Source organism: Crocodylus siamensis, chromosome 3, assembly GCF_052110815.1.
Source record: "Crocodylus siamensis isolate JL-2025a chromosome 3, ASM5211081v1, whole genome shotgun sequence".
Classification (NCBI taxonomy): domain Eukaryota; kingdom Metazoa; phylum Chordata; order Crocodylia; family Crocodylidae; genus Crocodylus; species Crocodylus siamensis.
The window spans coordinates 2,989,022-3,008,433 of NC_143397.1; positions in this window are offsets into that span (position 1 = coordinate 2,989,022).

The following is a 19,412-nucleotide window of genomic DNA, read 5'->3' on the forward strand; positions in this document are numbered from 1 at the left end:
TCCCGCCTGCAGAGAGCCTCTGGGACCTTTCCAGCTCTGCCTCCTAGCTTGGCCCCATTGAGTCCTGCTACGTGCTGTGGAGGGAATAAGAGGGGTTGGTTTGGCTTGTGCATGGCCAGTGCCACTCCCAGGTGAGCCCTTTCATGGCTGGGTGAGTCTTGGTGCCGGGGGGAGCACGGGGGCTTTGCCAGGCGCTCCCTACCTTGGTGCCTGACATTCCCGTGACCTCCACTACCATCTGGGGGGCTTGGGTTTCCCAGGGGCAGGGGCTGTCTGGGCCAAAGCCCCTTGCTGGGAACGTTTCCTCTTCCCTGTAAGGTCCCGTGGGCATGCGGAGCTGGGGGTCCAAGGTAAATGGGCCTGCAAGCCTGGCAGGATCACCCTGTCTCCCCAGACACCACCAGCCAGCGCGTGGCCTCACAGCTGAGTCCCAAACTGTCCAGACATCCTGTGGGCTCTCAGCTGCTGGCGGGACTTCTCCGCCTTGGCCCACTTCCTTCCCAATCCCGGCAGTGAGAGTCCTAACATTGCCCCAGGTCCTGCCACAGCCAGCTGGGAGCTCAACCAGACAGCCCCTTTCCCAGGGGTCTGTTTGCAGATGACACCAAGCTGGGGGGAGTAGGAGATACACCGGGGGTAGGGCTACGATTCAGAGACCTCAACAAATAAGAGGACAAAAAGAAATCTCATGGGGTTCAACAAGGACAAGTGCAAAGTCCTGCATTTAAGAGGGAGCAGTCCCATGCACTGGTGCAGGCTGGGGGGGGCTAGCTGGGCAGAAAAGGACCTGGCGGGCGGCAGTGGTCAATAGGCTGAACAGGAGCCGGCAGTGCGCCCTTGGTGCCAAGCAGGCTCCCGGCATCCTGGGCTGCGTTGGGAGGAGCGCTGCCGGCAGACCGAGGGCAGCGATTCTTCCCCTCTCTTCAGCACTGGGGAGGCCACATCTGGAGTCCTGTGTCCAGCTGTGGACCCCCCACTGCAGAAAGGATGTGGAGAAACTGGAGAGAGTCCGACAAAGGGCAGCAAATGGTTCGGGGCTAGGGGACAGGACTTCTGGGGAGAGACTGAGGGAACTGGGAAGACCGGGAGGGGATTGAACAGCAGCCTTCAACTCCCTGCAGGGGGGCTGCAAAGAGGATGGAGCCGGGCTGCTCTCAGATGACAGGACCAGGAGCAATGGGCTCCAGCTGCAGCAAGGGAGGTTTAGGTTGGATATTAGTGAAAACATTTCTCACTGGGAGGGTAGTAAAACACTGGAGCAGGCTCCCCAGAGCGGCGGTGCAGTCTCCGTCCTGGGAGGTTTTTAACACCCAGCTAGACAAAGCCTTGTCTGGGATGATGTAGCTGGGGCTGGTCCTGCTTGGAGCAGGGGGCTGGACTAGATGTGACCTCCTGAGGTCCCGTGCAGCCCTCATTTTCTGTGGGGTGCAGGGGGTGCTGGCAGCAATTGCTCCATTCCCCCCTGCTGAGCCCGCAGGGAGGTGCCAGCTCCCCTCGGTGCTGCCAGGCTGCCCCTCTCTGCTGGCTGGCCCTCCGGCGGGCACGAGGAGCCTGGCTTGGACACTGTGAAGCCCAGAGCTGGGGCTCTCCGCCCCTGCCATGCTGAGTTAGGAGCTCCCGGCTCCCCCCGGGAGGGTCCTGGCCTGTGCCAGGGGAAGTGGGGCCACATCCAGCGAGGCTGGTTCTGACTCCTCGACTCCCAGGGCCGTCCTCTCCCAGCCTACAAGAGAGGCCCCAGGCTGGCACCAGCACCCACAGCCTCCCTTGCTGCCTGCATGGGGCTCTTCACCACCTGCCTCCCTTCTCTCGCGCCGCTGAGTAGGGAGCAGGATGAGCAGTACGGGGCCGGTCCCGAGAGCCTGGCAACCTCCGGGGGCCAATGGGCTCTGGAGCGGGTAGCCCCCATGGACAGACCCCTTCTTCCTCTCTCATAAGACCCAGCATTGGTGAGGTATGGTGCAGAGAAAGGGCCAAGTCCAACCCTGCAAGGTCCCGTGTGTCTGCCCGGAGCCGGACCCTGAGCAGGATTCGGCCCAGGATCCGGGCCCTGCAGGCTGCATGCTGGGCCGGGAGGTGGCGGCATTGCCTTTCCGCAGGCTGGCAGCTCCTCCAAAGAGGCAGCCGTGCTGGGGGCGGCTGGGACCCGTCCAGCCGTGGGGCCGTGTCCTGACCCGCTCACCCGGAGCCCCAGGCCAGGGCCCGCACAGTGGGCTGGGAGGAGGGGTAGCTGCCTGGGGCTCGGGCGCAGGACACGCGGGCCCGGGTGTGGAAACGGGGCTGGCGTCGGGCAGCCCGGGGGTCGCTCTCGAGTCAGCTCCCGCGGGGGGACTGCGTGCAGAGCCGTACCCCTCTGTAGAGGACTGGCTCCCCACCTCCAGAGCAAAGCAAGAGGCTGCGTCCTGCGGGGTGCAGTCCCCTGGGTCTCTGGGCTGGCCCCCTCCGGCCCTGGCTCAGCCGCAAGCTCTGCAGCTCAACTTTATTCCCCATTACACCCAGCCCAGCCTGTGCTTTGCTTCCTCTTCCTTTCCTGTCTCCCCCACTCCCCCGCGTCACACCAGCCCTCCCATCTCAGCCCCCGAGCGGCACAGTGGATCTCTTTGCACAAGCGGGTCATTCTCACCCCTCCAAAGCCAGCTGGGACACTGTTCCCCCACCACAGGGAAAGCACAGGCTTGCAGCACTGCCAGCTAAGCCAGACCCAACCCTGGGGGCTGCCCTCAATGCCCCCCCGAGACTGGCTTTATGCCGTCCTGGCTTCGCTGACAAAGGAGTGACCCGGGCTGTTGGCCATGTGGGGTGGAGCGGGAGCAAGAGTTTGGGCTGGGAAATAACAGGGCTGATTCTGAGCATGCCAAGCCCTTGGGTTTGCAAAGGCAACGCTTGGATGTCTCATGGCACCCTGGAGCCATCGGGCAGGAGGGCCCTCAGGAGACCACATCTAGTCCAGCCCCTTGCATGAAATGCTTGAGTCCCAGCAGGAGCATTAGCACTGCTCAGTGCCCCCTCACCAGCCTGGGCTGCGACAGCACCGGTGCCTCCGAGGCAGGTGGAAAAGCCCAACATGAAGCAACAGCAGGGGAAAAACAATCCTTCCTGGCTCCATGTGGCAACCAGCAAAGCCCAGAAGCCGGGGTAAGGAAAAGCAGCCTCCACCGCGCCCTGCGGCGCCACACCGGGCTGCCCAGCCCATCCTGGCCTCCTGGCCTCTCTAAGCGGATCCCAGCTCCCTTTGTGCCTCCAAACCAGGCAGTTTTTGGTTCAAAACTAAACAATGTTTAGAAGGAAAAAAAAAATGAGGGGTGGATGAAGGAAAGCAGCCAAAGACGAGCAAAGCGGCGCTTCACGTCGGTCTGCTCTCTCTCCAGCCCCGACCAGGCTGCGGCTCACGCTCGTGTGGGGGACGCACTGCACGTGCCGCCCGTTGCTCTGCTCAGCCTTCTCGTGTGGAGGCTGAACGGGTTCAGGTCCCGTCGCCGCTCCTCGTGATGCACAGTGCCCACGTCTCCCCTGCTGTGGCTTGTGCTAGGGTACAGCGTACTCCTGGTGTTCCTGCTTTGAGGCTTGCAACGGGCCGGGGTTGGCAGTGGTGGTTTGGGGGTGCCCGGGGGTTAGTGGTTGCCAGCAAACCTGGCCCCAGCCCTGTGACTCCTAGGGAGGTCGTGGGCAGGCATGGATTGCTGTGTGATGGTAAAGATGCCAACGCCGTGGCAAGCTGCGTGATGTCAGGTCAGTGATGTGCCAGGTGCCATGGGACCATGGCGGAGCTGCCAGGTCGCTTCGCTTTGGCTGCTCTCTTTCCTACAGTGGCCCCGTGCCTTGTCCACATACCATCCGGCAGTGACACCCGCCATGCAGTCTATCTCCACAGAGCCCACAGACGGGCCCTGAGCAGCTGGGGACCCCTCAACCTGCCCTGCACAGGGGCATGGAGCAAGGGAACTAGAACAGCACCAGCAGCAGGGCTGGCAGGAGCCTCAAGTCCAGGCCCATTAGGCAACCAGTTCTCCAAGGATCCCCCCATAATCACACCTGTAAACGCACACAGCAGCACCGTGCACAGCTGCCACGGACCGACTGCAGGGCCACAGCCGTGCTGCATGTATGGGTGGTGGCTGGGTGTGTGCACTGGGGTAGCATGGTGTGTGAGCAGAAGGGGATGATGCGCCAGATGTGAGAGCATCCATGTGAGCACGTGGCTAGATGGGAGAGGTGCTCGTGGGGTGATGCCGTGTCTGCAGAGGAACAATTGTAGCATGTACTATGCGCACATTAAATCCATTAAGTGCAAAATGCCTCTGCGTGTGTATGGGTAGGGTGGGGGTGGGGATTGGGTGAGTGTGCAGAACAGCCCTCGTGTAGAAGATGCACACAGGATAAGGAGTGTGTGCAGTGTAAGTGTGTGTTGGCCAGATGATTGTGAAGAGGTGTGCATAGGGAGGCTGGCTGTGTGGCAGTGGGTGCCTGGGTGTACAGCTGGGTGACTGCATGTGTGCTGAGAGGGCGGACTTACAGCATCCTTGAGCCAACGAGCTGGCAGGGCCCTCCTATTACATCTGTCCTTGGGATACGTCAAACCAAACCAAACAAAAGTATTTTAAAAAGAAAAGAGAAAGGAGTAAGGGAAGTGTGTGTTTCCAAAGAGCACAGCCAGGAGCTCCGGCTCTATTTGCACAGACCCTCTTTCTGTATCTGTCCGGCCGGACTGACAAATGTTATGTGGTTCTCCACCAGTGCTGCTCCCAGGCCTCCCTCCATGGCATCGCCTTGTAGCCGTAGTTGCTCTGCTGTTGTAATGCTTCCAGACTGGTGCCTTGCTTATGAGTCCCTTTCTCCTCTCAAGTGCCTGCTCCTGGGCGTCTGCCCTGTCCCATGCCATCGCCTTGTGCATCCGCTGTCTCAAAGGTTCACCGGCCTCTGCCAAGTGTGCACATGATCTGGAAAGATAGTTAGGCGTGCTGAGGCATCGCTGGACTCCCTTTTCGTCTTGTGGGCTCTGCATTTCCTTCGTGGTTCTCAGTTTCTTAGGGTCAGGCCAAACACAAGGGATCTCTGTTCTCTCCTTCAGTGTGTCTGAGTCCGACTAACTACCCTGCTCCCTCCAGCTGTTTGGGAGCTGCCCCTGTTTAGCGGTGTGGTTCTTGGCAGCCTCTTCCTCGCTGCCTCCATGCCCCCCAGTTGTGGTGTCTGCTACAGTCCTGCAAAGGTTTTCAGATGGCTGTAGGACTTATCCAGCTTGATATGCCAGAACTCATGTTTTACATCACAAACCATGGACACTTTTGTCCTCCATATTTCAGGCAATAGGTCCTCAGGAGTGGGCAATGGGTAAGTGCCCTCTTCAGTGGTTTGGGATCTATGCAGATCCTCAGTTTGCCAGATGGTTTCCTTATCCTTGGACGAGATGACCTCCTCTTGGACTAGGTGATCTCCTGAGGTCCCTTCCAATAATTTTCTATGATTTATATCACTGCTGACCTGCTGATCCAGTTTGCATTAATTGCCACTGATTTAATAATGTCTCTTGTCAGGCCTGGTAGTTCTTGGTAGGATCCGGGGCCACCCACCCCACACAGAAACTTGTGTCCAAGTTGCAGCAGACTCTGTCAATCCTGGATAGGCCTTGTCAGCCTCTTTAGACCCACAGATAAGACAATCATCCTTGACTGTGAGGGATTGCTGAAGAAGGAGAAGTTCCTCTTTGAGCATCTCCATCAGGGATAGTGGTACTCCGCGCTTTGGCAAGCATACAGGCTGGACTTGTGGGTCTGCCTCTTATATGGGCTTTCCCCCTCCCTTCAGCACATCTCTGTACTCCTGTAAAACATCTGCCACAGGCCACACTGCGCTTCCTCCCTCCCGTCTCACATGCAGGTTATTCTGGCGTCACACTCAGATCAGACGGCAATCTTCAGAGCTGCATTACAGCAGCTATCATTTTCTGTTCTTGGGAGTTTGTATCAAGAGCCTGCATTTACCACTGTCTGCAGCATTGTTTTGTTGCACATTGCTAGTATCTGCTCACGTCTCTCCAATCTGATATCACCACTGAGTAGCTCTGCAGGCACCGCACTGCAGCTTCATAAAATCATAGACAAGGAGGGTTGGAAGGGACCTCGGGAGATCACAGCTAGTCCATCCCCCTGCTCCAAGCAGGACCGGCCCCAGCTACATCATCCCAGATGAGGCTTTGTCTAGCCAGGTGTTAAAAATCTTCAAGGATGGAGACTGCACCACCTCTCTGGGTAACCTGCTCCAGTGCTTTGCTACCCTTCTCATGAGAAAGTTTTTCCTAATATCTAACCTCAACTTCCCTTGATGCATCTTGAGCCCATTGCTCCTTGTTTGTCTTCCTCCACAATCAAGGTTGCTGCCCTACTCATCATCACTGGCAGCCATCGGTCTTTGGAGACCATACAGATGGTTGTACCACCAGTTTCTAGTGTGGCCAGCTCCAAAGTGCAACAAGCAGACCCTCCGGCAAATTGCACATGCAGACTTGGTTGAGGTTGCACCAGCGTGCCGAATGCCATCTTGTCTTGCCCGCCTCTGACACCTCTTCCCTATCTCATCATTGACCCGCTCCAGCTCAAAGTGACATAGGCCTTACTTTATAGGGGCTTTCCACTCCCAATGGTCTGAAGTAATTGATTCCCAGTATTGACCATCAATGCACAGCTTGTGAAGGTTTTTCTTGCAGACTGGGCTGGCCAAGTTGACGCTAGCCAGTGACCAGCTCACCACAGAGGAGGTCCTTGGGAATTCAGCCATTGCTCACACGATTCACATGTCCTAACCAACGGAGGCATCTCTGTCTCAGGAGCATGAACATACCCGGTATCTGGGCCCATTCCAGACCCGCGAAGTTAGAGATTTTGTCATGTTATTTTATGCCCAGAATATGGAATTTCATAGATTTCATAGACATCAGGGCTGGAAGGGGCCTCGGGAGATCATCGAGTCCAGCCCCCTGCCCAAAGGGCAGGAAGTCAGCTGGGGTCATAGGATCCCAGCAAGATAAGCATCCAATTTGCTCTTGAAGGTGTTCAATGTAGGCGCTTGAACCACCTCCGCTGGCAGGCTGCTCCAGACCTTGGGGGCTCGGACAGGAAAGAAATTCTTCCTTATGTCCAGCCTGAAACGGTCTTGCAGGAGTATGTGACCGTTCGACCTCGTCATCCCTTGGGGCGCTCTGGTGAACAGACGTTCCCCCAGATCCTGGTGGTCACCCCGATAAACTTATAGGTGGCCATCAGATCACCCCTGAGCCTGCGCTTTTCCAGGCTAAAGAGTCCCATGGCTCTCAGTCTGTCATCGTAAGATCTGTTTTCCTGACCTCTGATCATGCGCGTGGCTCTCCTCTGCACTCTCTCAAGCTTCTCCACATCCTTTTTGAATTGTGGAGCCCAAAACTGGACGCAGTACTCCAGCTGCGGCCTCACCAAGGCCGAGTACAAGGGGAGAATGACGTCCCGGGATTTGCTCGAGAAGCATCTATGGATGCACGCCAGCGTTTTGGTCGCTTTACTAGCCGCAGCATCGCACTGGAGGCTCATGTTCATCTTGTGGTCAATGATGACCCCCAAGTCTCTTTCTTCTGTAGTGCTATCCAATGTAGCACTGCCGAGCCTATAAGGGTGCTGCAGGTTTTTCCTCCCAAGGTGGAGGACCTTGCATCTTTCGGTGTTAAACACCATCAGGTTCTCGTCTGCCCATTTGCTGAGCTTGTCCAGGTCAGCCTGGATCACCCGCCTATCTTCTGGCGTGGATGCTTTGCCCCAAAGTTTGGTGTCATCGGCGAACTTGGCCAGTCCACTTCTGACACCAATGTCCACATCGTTAATGAAGATGTTGAACAGGATGGGTCCCAGGACAGAGCCTTGAGGGACCCCACTGGTCACAGGGCACCACGATGAGTGACTGCCATCAATCACAACCCTCTGGGTCCGACCACGAAGCCAAATTCCCAGCCAGCGGATCGTGGTGGAGCCAAGGCCACAACTGGCCAGTTTGGCCAAGAGGTGATCATGGGATACCAGATCAAAAGCTTTTTTGAAGTCAAGATATATGACATCAATCTCTTCTCCCTTGTCCAGGTGATAGGTCACCTGGTCATAGAAGGAAATGAGATTGGTCAAGCAAGACCTACCCGCAACAAACCCGTGCTGGCTATCCCTTAGGATGTTAGCCTGGGCCAGTCCCTCAAGGATGGCCTCCTTAATAAACTTTTCTAAGATCTTCCCCAGGATAGAAGTCAGGCTAATGGAAGAGACATCAAAGTTGGAAACTTCTCAGTTTTCTGTTTTTCGTGGCATAAGGAGTCCACATTTCGCTGCCGTACAATAGACAGATCTAAGTACGCAAGCGCTGTCAACAGCCATCTTTGTCCATAGAGCGAGCACCCTGTTTTTCCAAACTCTCTTGAAGTTTAGTTTTGCTGTTCCACTAACATAGCTGCAAATATAGCACATGGCTCTTTGTCAGCTTTCTTCTATAGTGCAGGGACGTTCAGAGTATTTGGATCTGCTGAAGTCAAGGAAATCAGTGTCTTCCCCCACTGCATGTATTGTAGCTTTGTTTCTTTTGGGGTTGCTGTGGCACCGGGACACAAAATGATTTTGTTTCCTACAGCCCAGGCATCTTTGCCCATAAGCTGGGTATTTCTCTTCCTGTCTTTCATGCTGCTTCCCAAGGCTGGAGCCTCTTTGTTCTGCCTCCTGGGCTCCTTCCATTTGGCTCCGTGTATTTCTTCTGCAGCATCAATTGTTTTTGTTCTTTTTACAGATAATTCAGCTGCCCTTGAACTTTGAAGGCACTTGTCCAGAGGCCGGACAACCTCTTTCAACAACTTCTCTATTAGCTTAGAGCCAGGTGTCCCATGAATAATTCTGTCTCCAGTAAGGGAATCTGTTGTCTTTCCAAAATTACACATGGACACCAGTGATTTCAGCTCTATAACATAATCAGCTATTCATTGAATCACAGACAAGGAGGGCTGGAAGGGAGCTCAGGTGGTCATCTCTAGTCTAACCGCCTGCTCAGAGCAGGACCAGCCCCAACTACATCATCCCAGCCAGGGCTTTGTCTACTCGGGTCTTAAACACCTCCAAGGATGCAGATGCCACCACCTCCCTTGGGAGCCTGTTCCAGTGCTTCACTTCCCACTTCATGAGAAAGTTTTTCCTACTATCCAACCTCAACTTCCCTTGCTGCAGCCTGAGCCCATTGCTCCTTGTCCTGTCATCTGCCCCCACAGAGACCAGTCCAGCTCCATCCTCTTTGCAGCCCCCCGGCAGGGAGGTGAAGGCTGCTGTTCAATCCCCCTCGGTCTTCTCTTCTGCAGACTTAGTCTACCCAGTTCCCTCCTCCTCTCCTCACCAGTCCTGTCCCCCAGCCCCACAACCATTTTCATCACCCTCCGCTGGACTCTCTCCAATGTGTCCACGTCCTTTCTGTAGCGGGGGGCCCACAGCTGGCCACAGGACTCACGACAGGAGACATGCTGGGTTGGGACGGGCTCCACCATTCCCCAGAGGTAAGCGTGTGTTTTCTTCTAGGCTGGCGGATCTCCTCCGGCGGGCTTTAAACTAGGCTTGTCGGGGGAAAGGGAAGATGAGGACGGAGGAAACGTCGGACTGCCAGACCAAGCAGCACCCACAAGTCCAGCCCAGCCCAGCCCGACGAGCGGACGTATACGCAGGTAAGCGACAGGGGCCCGGGCAATGCTGAGATTAGGAGGCCAGTGCACACACCCACAGGAGGCCTCAAATGCCTCCACACAAACGCTCATAGTATGGGAAACTAGCAGGAGGAACTCACCCTTCTGCTAGCTGACACCAGCCCGGACACAGTGGGGCTCACTGACACGTGGTGGGACCCAATGCATGACCGGGCGGTGAATATCGAGGGCTATGGGCTGTGCAGGAGGGACAGGACGGGGAGGAAAGGGAGGGGTGGGCTCTGCACTGAGGAGGAATACACATCCCCACCAGGTAGCACAGGGTCAGAGGGGGCACACGGAAGTGCTCTGGGTCCGAATGCAAGCGGGTCGCAGGGAAAGAGACTTAACGGTGGGGGTCTACTACAGACCCCCCAACCACGGGGAAGAGCTCGACCAGGAGTTCTCACGTCAGCTCACGGAGGTCGTTAGGTCCAAGGACGTGGTCATCGTGGGGGACCTGAACTTCCCGGACATCTGCTGGGAAGGGCAGTCAGCCAGGTCTGACCGCTCACGTAGGTCCCTAGCCCAAGTGCAGGACCTCCGTCTAACCCAGGAGGTGCACAGCCCCACCGGGGGGGGACGCCTTGTTGGACCTGGTGCTGGCCACGGGTGCTGACCTGGTGCGGGGGCTGCGGGTGCTCGACCACCCGGGCGACAGCGATCATCGCCTGCTGGGATTCACCATCCAGCGCAAGGGGGCAGAGGCCGGCAGCAAGGCAGCGGCCCTAGATTTCAGGAAGGCGGACTCAACGAGCTAAGGAGGATAGTTGGAGAAGCGCTGAGGTCCCGGGGGGGAGGGGAGTCGGGTGTCCAAGGAGAGCGGTCGCTCCTCAAGGAGACGATCCTCCAAGCCCAAAGGGAGGTAATCCTGACAGGGATCAAAGGGGGCAGGAAGGCGCACAAGCCCCCGTGGCTCACCAGAAGCATCTGGGAATGTCCCCTAGCTAAAAGGGGGGCGCACCCCCGATGGCAGGGAGGGGCCACCCCCAGGGAGGACTACACTGCGGTCGCTCGGGGCTGCGGGGGGGGGCAGGGAGGCCCAGGCGGAGATCACAGAATCACAGAAGTCGGGTCGGGGGGGACCTTGTAGATCTGCAAGTCCGACCCCCCGCCTGGCCGGGAGAAAAACTGGGCTCAAATGATCCCAGCCAGGTAGGCATCAGGCCTCCTCTTAAAGCCCCCCAGGGCAGCAGCCAGCACCACTTCCCTGGGAAGTTGGCTCCAGCTCCTAGCCGCCCTGACCGTGAAGTCGTTCTTGCAGATGTCTGATCTAAACCTCCTCTCCAACAACCTGTGGCCGTTATTCCTTGTCATGCCGGGGGCGCTCGGGGAAACGAGGTCTCTCCCAAACCCTTCTGGTCCTCAAGTTCTGGCTGCACGTCTCCCCGCACCTTCTGGTTTACGCACACCCCATCCGTCGCCCCACCAAGGCCCGGGCCCTCCTGGTCAACCTCCTCCTGGCACTGGCCAAGCTCGTCATCTGGCGGTCCAGGCGGGAGGCGCTGGCCGGGAAGGCTCCCGGTGCCCTTGGGGCGTTTTTCCCCGTGTCCTCGGTGTGCGTCTCCGGGCGGAGCGCCGCTGGGCAGTGGCCGCCGGCGAGCTCCCCCAGTCTGCGAGCCGCTGGGCGCTGTCCGGGGTCTCTGCTCGGTGTCCCCCGGGGAGCACTCGTTTTGAACCTGTGACCCGCACCAGCACACCCTGTTTTCTCTTTTCTTGTCCCCCGCAACTTATTGGTGTTTTTAAGGCGCTGGTCGCCCGACCCAGTGGCGGTTTTAGGCTTTTAGTTTTTTTACACTTTTATGCTTTTAGCTTTTAGCCTTTTAACTGCCAGAAGACAGCGAGCACCGGACGCCTAGAAGGATCCCCGTCCCAAACTGTTTTAATTGATGTCTTCTGGCGCTGGTCGCCCCTCGCTGCAGCGACATCGACAACCAGCGGGCCTCACCCCTTTGGGGGTGGTTTTGACTGCAGGTCTCTGCCCGCACCCCATCAGGGTGCGGGCACTACGTTCACCGCCAGCCGCCATCCTCAGGCGGCCCAAAGGGACTGGCACCATTGCCGTGCTACAGTCAAGGACATCAGACGGTCACCAGGTCCCCCTCAGCCTTCGCTTGTGGAGGCTGAACAGGTTCAGGTCCTGTCGCCTGTCCTTGTTGGGTCTGCCTGCTGCCCCCGACCATGCGAGTGGCCTCCTCTGGACCCTCTCCATGCTGTCCACATCCCTCCTGAAGTGCGGCACCCAGAACTGGACGCAGTCCTCCAGCTGCGGCCTGACCAGTGCCGCATAGAGGGGGAGGATCCCCTCCCTGGCCCTGCTCGAGATGCATCTGTGGATGCACACCAAGGTGCGGTTAGCCCTGCCAACCGTGACCTCGCGTTGTCGGCCCATGTTCATCTTGGAGTCAATAATGACTCCCAGATCCCTTTCTGCCTCTGTGCTCTCAAGAAGGGAGTTTCCCATCTTATAAGTGTGCTGCTGGTTACTACTGCCCACGTGCAGCACCCTGCACTTGTCAGGATTGAAACGCATCCTGTTTATGTCAGCCCACTCCTGTAACCTATCTAGGTCTTGCTGCAGTCTTTCCCTCCCTACTAGCGTGCTCACCTCACCCCAAATTTTGGTATCATCAGCGAATTTAAACAGGTTGCTTTTCACCCCGTCATCCAAATTGCTGATGAAGAGATTGAACAGTGCGGCCCCAAGGACCGAGCCCTGGGGGACTCCGCTGCCCACTTCCCCCCAGGTCAAATATGACCCGTCCACCACCACCCTCTGAGTACAACCCTTGAGCCAATCTGCAATCCATGTGACTGTGGAGGCATCAGTGCCGCAGTCGCCTAGTTTTTCAATGAGGATGGGGTGGGAGACGGTGTCAAAGGTCTTGCTGAAGTCCAGAAGGACTACGTCCACGGCAACACCTGCATCCATTGCCTTTGTGACCTGATCATAAAAGGCAATCAGGTTGGTCTGACATGACCTGCCCCTCATGAAACCGTGCTGGTTGCCCCTGAGCATCATCCCTGAAGCCGGCCCATCGCAGATGTGCTCCTTGAGGATCTTCTCAAAGAGTTTCCCTAGGATTGAGGTAAGACTGATGGACCTATAGTTGCCCGGGTCCTCCCTCCTCCCTCTTTGAAAGATGGGGACCACGTTAGCTATCTTCCAACCATCCGGCACCTGGCCCGAGCACCACGAGTGCTCGTAGAGCCATGCCAAGGGCCCTGCAATAACCCCAGCTAGCTCCCTCAACACCCTGGGGTGGAGAGCATCTGGACCCGCTGACTTCAACACATGCAGCCCCTCCAGAAGCTCTCTACCCAAGGAGGTGACCCTCCCCCTCTATGCGGCACTGGTCAGGCTGCAGCTGGAGTACTGCGTCCAGTTCTGGGCCCCGCACTTCAGGAGGGATGTGGACAGCATGGAGAGGGTCCAGAGGAGGCCACTCGCATGGTCAGGGGCAGCAGGGCAGGCCCTACGAGGAGAGGCTGTGGGACCTGAACCTGTTCAGCCTCCACAAGAGAAGGCTGAGGGGGATCTTGTGGCCTGCTACAAACTAGTCAGGGGGGACCAGCAGGCACTGGGGGGGTCCCTGTTTCCCCGAGCACCGCCAGGAGTGACCAGGAATAACGGTCACAAGCTAGCAGAGGGTAGGTTTAGGTTAGATATCAGGAGGCGCGACTTCCCGGTTGGGGCATGTAGGATCTGGAACCAACTTCCAAGAGAAGTGGTGCTGGCTCCTACCCTGGGGGGCTTTAAGAGAGGCTAAACAAACACCTTGCTGGGGTCGTTTGACCCCAGTACTCTTTCCTGCCATGGCAGGGGGTCGGACTTGATGATCTGCTCAGGTGCCTTCGGACCCTGCTGACTATGAAACTATGAAACTATGACTCCAGATGTGACTCCAGATGTGGCCTCCCCATTGCTGAACAAAGGGGAAGAATCACTGCCCTCGCTCTGCTGGCAACACTCCTACCAATGCAGCCCAGGATGCCTGGCTGGAAGGGCACACTGCTGATTCATATTCCTTCTCCTGGATCCTGGTTCTTGGTTTAAACCCGCCCCCCCAAAAAACAGCATTCTCCATGGTCTCATTTTTGGAGGGATCACAGCACTCATCAAAAGCCTTCCTCAGCTGCTGTCACGTATTGGGCCCCTCAGGCAAAAGCCACTGCCACCAGGTTTCATACCCAGAGCTCTGCGCCAGGACTGAAGGATCATGTGGACTGCAAGAACTTGGATCTTTATTTGAAGTCCCTGTGCTCGCTGTGGCTACTTGCAGCTGTGAAGTGCAGTGTCCTCAGGGCTATTGTGAAATTCCCTGAGCACATGGAGCTTCCTCGTGTCATTCTCCAAATCATCCCCACAACAACACTTGTTCTGACCTACACCAGCCCAGCCAAGCATCTGTCTGACCTGCTCTTAGGCACCTTCAGTGCTGGAGATCTCACAGCCTCTCTAGGGACTGCACTCCAGAATACCTCGAGATGGCCGTGTACATGTATCTGTGGCTAGCATGGTTGTGCGTGCATGTGTGTTTATGCAGATGCAATGCTTGTATGTGTGCACGGCCGGGAAAGCTCTGCATACCTGCCTGCATATGTGGACATAATGATTTTGTGAGTGTATGCATGGCTAGGACACATAAAGGATATCCACATAGGATAGCTACATGTATATATATGCATGTTGTGTGTGTGTGCATGGCTGGGGTACCTGTTCATACTTGCATGTATGCATAGGCCCAGTGATTGTGTGTTTGTCTATGTGTGTGTGTGCATGCCCTCATGCATGGCTAGGATATATATTGGATATACATGTAGGATAGCTACATGTGTATATAAGCACAATGCTTGTGTGTGCACATGCCTGGCATAGCTATGCATACCTACATGTATACGTAGGCACAACATTTGTGTGTGTGTGCGCGTGCACTCAAGCACATGGATAGCATATATATAGAATAGTCACGTGTGTATATATAGGCACGATGCTTGTGTGTGTATGTGGCTAGGATAGCCACACATAGCTCTGTGTATATGTAGGCACAATGCTTGTGTGTGTGTGCATGGCTGGGATAGATACGCACACCTGTGTGTCTGTGCAGGTGCAAAGCTTGTGCACGCGCGTATGCAGGCAGGAAGGCCAGGTACCTTGCAAGCTCCCCTCCCTCGCAGACCCTTGCCCGCCCGTCCTCGCCATGTCCCGTCATTTAGCACAAGATACTGTCGAGGAATATGAGTAATTTTTAATTGGTGTCTGCAGGCAGGCAGCTGAAGTCAGCAGCTCGTATCAATACCGCTCCACTTACGGCGAAGGCCAGCGTAATGAAAATCCGATGGGCCCGCCGCCGCAGTAAATAAGTATGCCATTAGAATGAGAAAATCAAAGGCCCGGACAGGTCCTTTCTCTTGCCCATCGATTCCGGCGATTACGGAAATATTGCTGCTAAATAACATTAGTGTGAACAATCTCAACAGGGCTTTCCGCAGACGCCGTGTCGATAACTCCATCCCGGGGGCGGGGAACCCATCGCTGCCGGGGCTGGGGCAGGGGCCACGAGACTTGAGGAAGGCTGGTGCCTGGGGTGCCCAGCGTTGCACGCTCCATGTCCCCCACAACAAAGCACTCGGGCATCCGTGGGACCACGTGCCGTCCGGACAGCGGAGGAGAGCTGTGAGCCCCTCCCTGGCTGTCCCCCTCCCCAGACTCTCTGGAGGTAGGCAGGGTTCATGGGCCCTGTGGTACCCCAGGAAGGGATATGGGGGCAGGGAGAGGCTGCGACTGTGAGTACCCCCTCACCAGCAGGCGTGCACACAGCAGCACGGTACATGGTGTGCACACATCCTTGGTGTCTGAGTCCAGCATCCCGGTGTCCCGATGGCACTGGCTTCTCCCCTGCATTGCTACGGGACAGGCTCTAGTCACTCGACCCGCAGGCACTGTACAGCTCTGCCCTGCCCTGCCCCTCTACTTACTGCCTGCTCAAGGCAGGGCAGGCCGATAGTCTCACTGGACTAAGCTCTGCCATTATTCCTACTTTACAGGCAGGGGAAACTGAGGCAAGAGGTCAAGGGGCCATGACCAGGGTCACTCAGGGGGTCAGTGGCAGAGTGCAGCTACCCCCAGAACTCCCTGCTCCCCTGCCACTCACAGAGGCCGGAGTGGGTGCTGACCCAGGAGCCAGCCACGGGGAAGGATGACCATCCTGCCCTGTGCCCCAGATCACCCCAGGCATGAAACAGCCCAGGGGCTGGGGACCCCGGCAAGTCTGACGGCAGGTCTGGGGGTGCAATGCACTCAGGGCTCTCTCCGGTCTCTGGCCAGGCCGCAGCACCCTGCAGCACGGCGCCCAAGCCCTGGTACTGGCAGCTGGGTCTGGCTAGGAGGTGCACTGTACACACACTGGCAGGCCCCAGCTGGCTCTGATGGCCTGGGAGCCCTTGGCTCCTGGCTGGTGCCCCGGCATCCCGACCTTGCCCGTTGCTAGCTCCCATGCCCAGTACCCCCAGCACCGAGCCCTGACTGCCCCAGCAGAGCCCCCGACAGGCCCCCATATGGACTGCCTTAGGGGGGTTGTGCAGATATATCCGTGCAGGATGATGCAGACGTTGCCCTGGCCCCTAGCGAGTATGTCCCAGGTGAACCACAGCCCACAGAGAGTGTCACACATCCCCCTCCCCAATGGCTGATGGGGGCCTTCACCTTCCCCAGCGTGGGACTCCAGGAGCCAGCGTACCTGCTCCTGGAGGGCTGGAGCTGGCACGGCAGGGAGATTTGAGGCTTGGGCTCTGGAGAGGTGCAGTCACCACCTCCCACAGCTCCCCACTGCTTCCCTAGCTGAGCAAGGCTGGGCCAGGGCAAGATCAGTGCTGGGACAGGGGGCTGAGGCCACCCCTGGCATGGCTGGACCTGGAGCTGATGAATCAGGAGAGGGAGCAAACCCTGAGGGATGAAGATGCTCCTGGCTTGAGCAGGGAGCTGGACTAGACTTTTCCTAAGATCCTGCAAAAAGCATGCCCCAGCAACTCGCCGTTCGCACCTGGAGAAGCACAAACCACCCCCCCGGCCTTGCAAGACACGGTGGCTTCCCGAGAGGCCACGCACCAGTAATCCCCACTGCCAGCCCCAGAAACACCAGCCAGCCTGGACCCAAGGCTTGGGGCTGAGCCCTTCTTGGACCCAAGCTGCACTTTCCAAGCCGGTGGCTCAAAGCAATGCCAGCCGCTGTCCATCAAAACACATTCTCCCCGTGCCGTGCTCTGTCTTGCTGCCTCTCTGTGCGCAGCGACTATTGATTTGCTCACAGGATCTATCTATCTGGAGGATCTATCTATCTACAGATTCCTCCTGCAGTATCTATACGTTCAGTGTATCTCTCCATCTCGGCGGGCTGTCTATAGTATCTGTATATCCACAGCGTCTATCCATCTGCCGGCAGTAGCTATCTGCGAGCTCCCTGCAGCATCTATCAACGCCTGGCATTTATCTATAACCGTTACCTACGTGGCCCGCTTCTGTCGACACCGGAGAGAGCCAACCTGTGGCTTCCTGCCTCCCCAGGACAGCAGCACGCAGCTCCCTGGCACCGGAGACTGCATCCCAGAGCTCAGGGCACAGGGCGAAGGGCAATGGAAAGGGCTCATGGGGTTTTGTCCACACAAGAGCTCAGCTCAGCCGTGACGTTCCCTTGGGTATAATCTTTCTGGAGCCTTGTGAGGCCACCTCGTGCTGATACCCAAGGGGAGAATGGGGTGAGATCGGCCCCGAGGCACCTGCTTCCACCCAGGCATGACGGGATGACCGTCTCCTTTGCAGCCCTCTCAGAGCCCAGGAGAAACCCTGGGCAGGAAGGGCATGGGGGGAAGCTGAGAAGTTTAATTGCAAGGTGTCCTGTAGAGCAGCTGGACACCTGGACACGTCCTTGCCCCTTAATTGACAGGCCCCTGGGACGGGCTCTGCCATTCTCAGGGGAGCCAGGGAGACCGATGTGAGACCCTCTGCCATGCCGGGGTCCCTTGTCAGCGCCCCGATGCTGCTCCTACCCCCAGCAGGACGCGGCTGGCAGGGGCCGTGAGCCCGGGCTATCACTAGATGTCACTAGACCCCATCCTTGCTCATCCGTGCCAGACCCAGGAGTGCGCCTGAGCCAGGAACAGCTGCCATGGGGCAGGGGTCAGCCCAGGGCTGTGCTCTGCACGGCCTTGTGCTGGATTTACCCCTCCCTGCCCTTGACTCTGAAGTCTTTGGGGTGTGGGAGCTTGGCTGGACCCGCCATGGGGCAGAGCCCACCTGCTTGGTCTGGGTTTGTGCAGCGCCTGGCACCACGGGGGCCCAGGGCTCCTCAGGGCTGCTGCCAGACGCATGCAGCCGGCTCAGCGGTGGCACCACCTCCACCCAGCACCTGCAGATGCAACACAAGAGCTTGGGTGCGAGGCACTCATTTTTCCCTCCACCTGGGCCATTCCCCAGCTTTCCCAGGCAGTGAGGAAGCCTGGATGGGGGGTAAGCAATGGGTTTAAAAGTGGGATAAAAGTGGGAAGAGCTCAACCCCGTGAGGAAAAGGAAGGACCAGTTGGGAACAGGTTGGTCCCATCTCAGCTTTGTCCACTGGAAAATAAAACCAAGAAAACCCTGGTTCTTAAGGCAACGAAAAGGTTTCTGTGCCCCTCGGTGTCTGTGCAGACCTGGCCATGCAAAACACTGAGCTGCCCCCGGGCTAAGCCACAGTTAGTGCCAGGCAGGTGAAAGCATCGGTGCCTCTGGAGAGCCTCGCAGGGCATATCGGTCCCCTCCCGCCCGCCATCGTGGACTAGACAGGGGGAGTTTGCATGCACAGGGAGCTCCGGGCAAAGGGGCAGCGATTCAGGTCCCACCCCACCAACCCGGCCCATCGCGCCACGGCTGCTCCGGACGCGGGTCCTGCAGTATTACGACCCCACGCCTCTCTATAAGTGCCCCAGAGCAAGGGCCACCTGCTCCCTGCCCTTGGGGACAACGTACACCTGCCCACACTCATGCCCCCTCCCGCATACACGCGACGTGCTGCACGCACACTCACAGTGCCACCCTGACTCACACCTCACATGACAAGCGCACACAGCACGCTGACAGCCCGGCTTGCACGTCATCGTGCAGGCACCTGCTCGTGCCCACAGCATCCCACCGCCCGCCATCCCTCGCGGTCGAGGGTGACTGCCTTCCCCAGTGGTCTTATCTGTGGGTCTGGACGCGGCCGACGGGGCCAACCCGGGACAGACGGACGCTGCTGCAGCTCGGGCACGTGTTCCTGCGCGGGGTGGGTGGCTCCGGGTTCTGGTCGGGTCCACGAGACGCTGTTTCTGCCGCTCTCGCTTCTCCATCTCCTGTTGTCACCGTGAGCTTTCAAAGGACCGAGATCCCTGCAACGGACTCTTCCTCCATTCGGGGCGGTCCCGGGCAAAAATCTCCCACGAGTTGATGCTGATGTTGCATTTTTTTCAAGCTGGCTTTGAAGGCGGCCTTGAAGTGCTTTCTCTGCCCTCCTCTGGGTTGTGCGCCTTGGCTGAGCTGGGAGAATAAGACTTGCTTTGGGAGTCTGGAGTCGGACACCCAGATGATATCGTCTCAGTCATAATCGCATACACAAACCCCACACGCCTCTTCTTTCACATGCTTGATCCTATATATACAAAGGGTTGGTCACACATCCGTAGG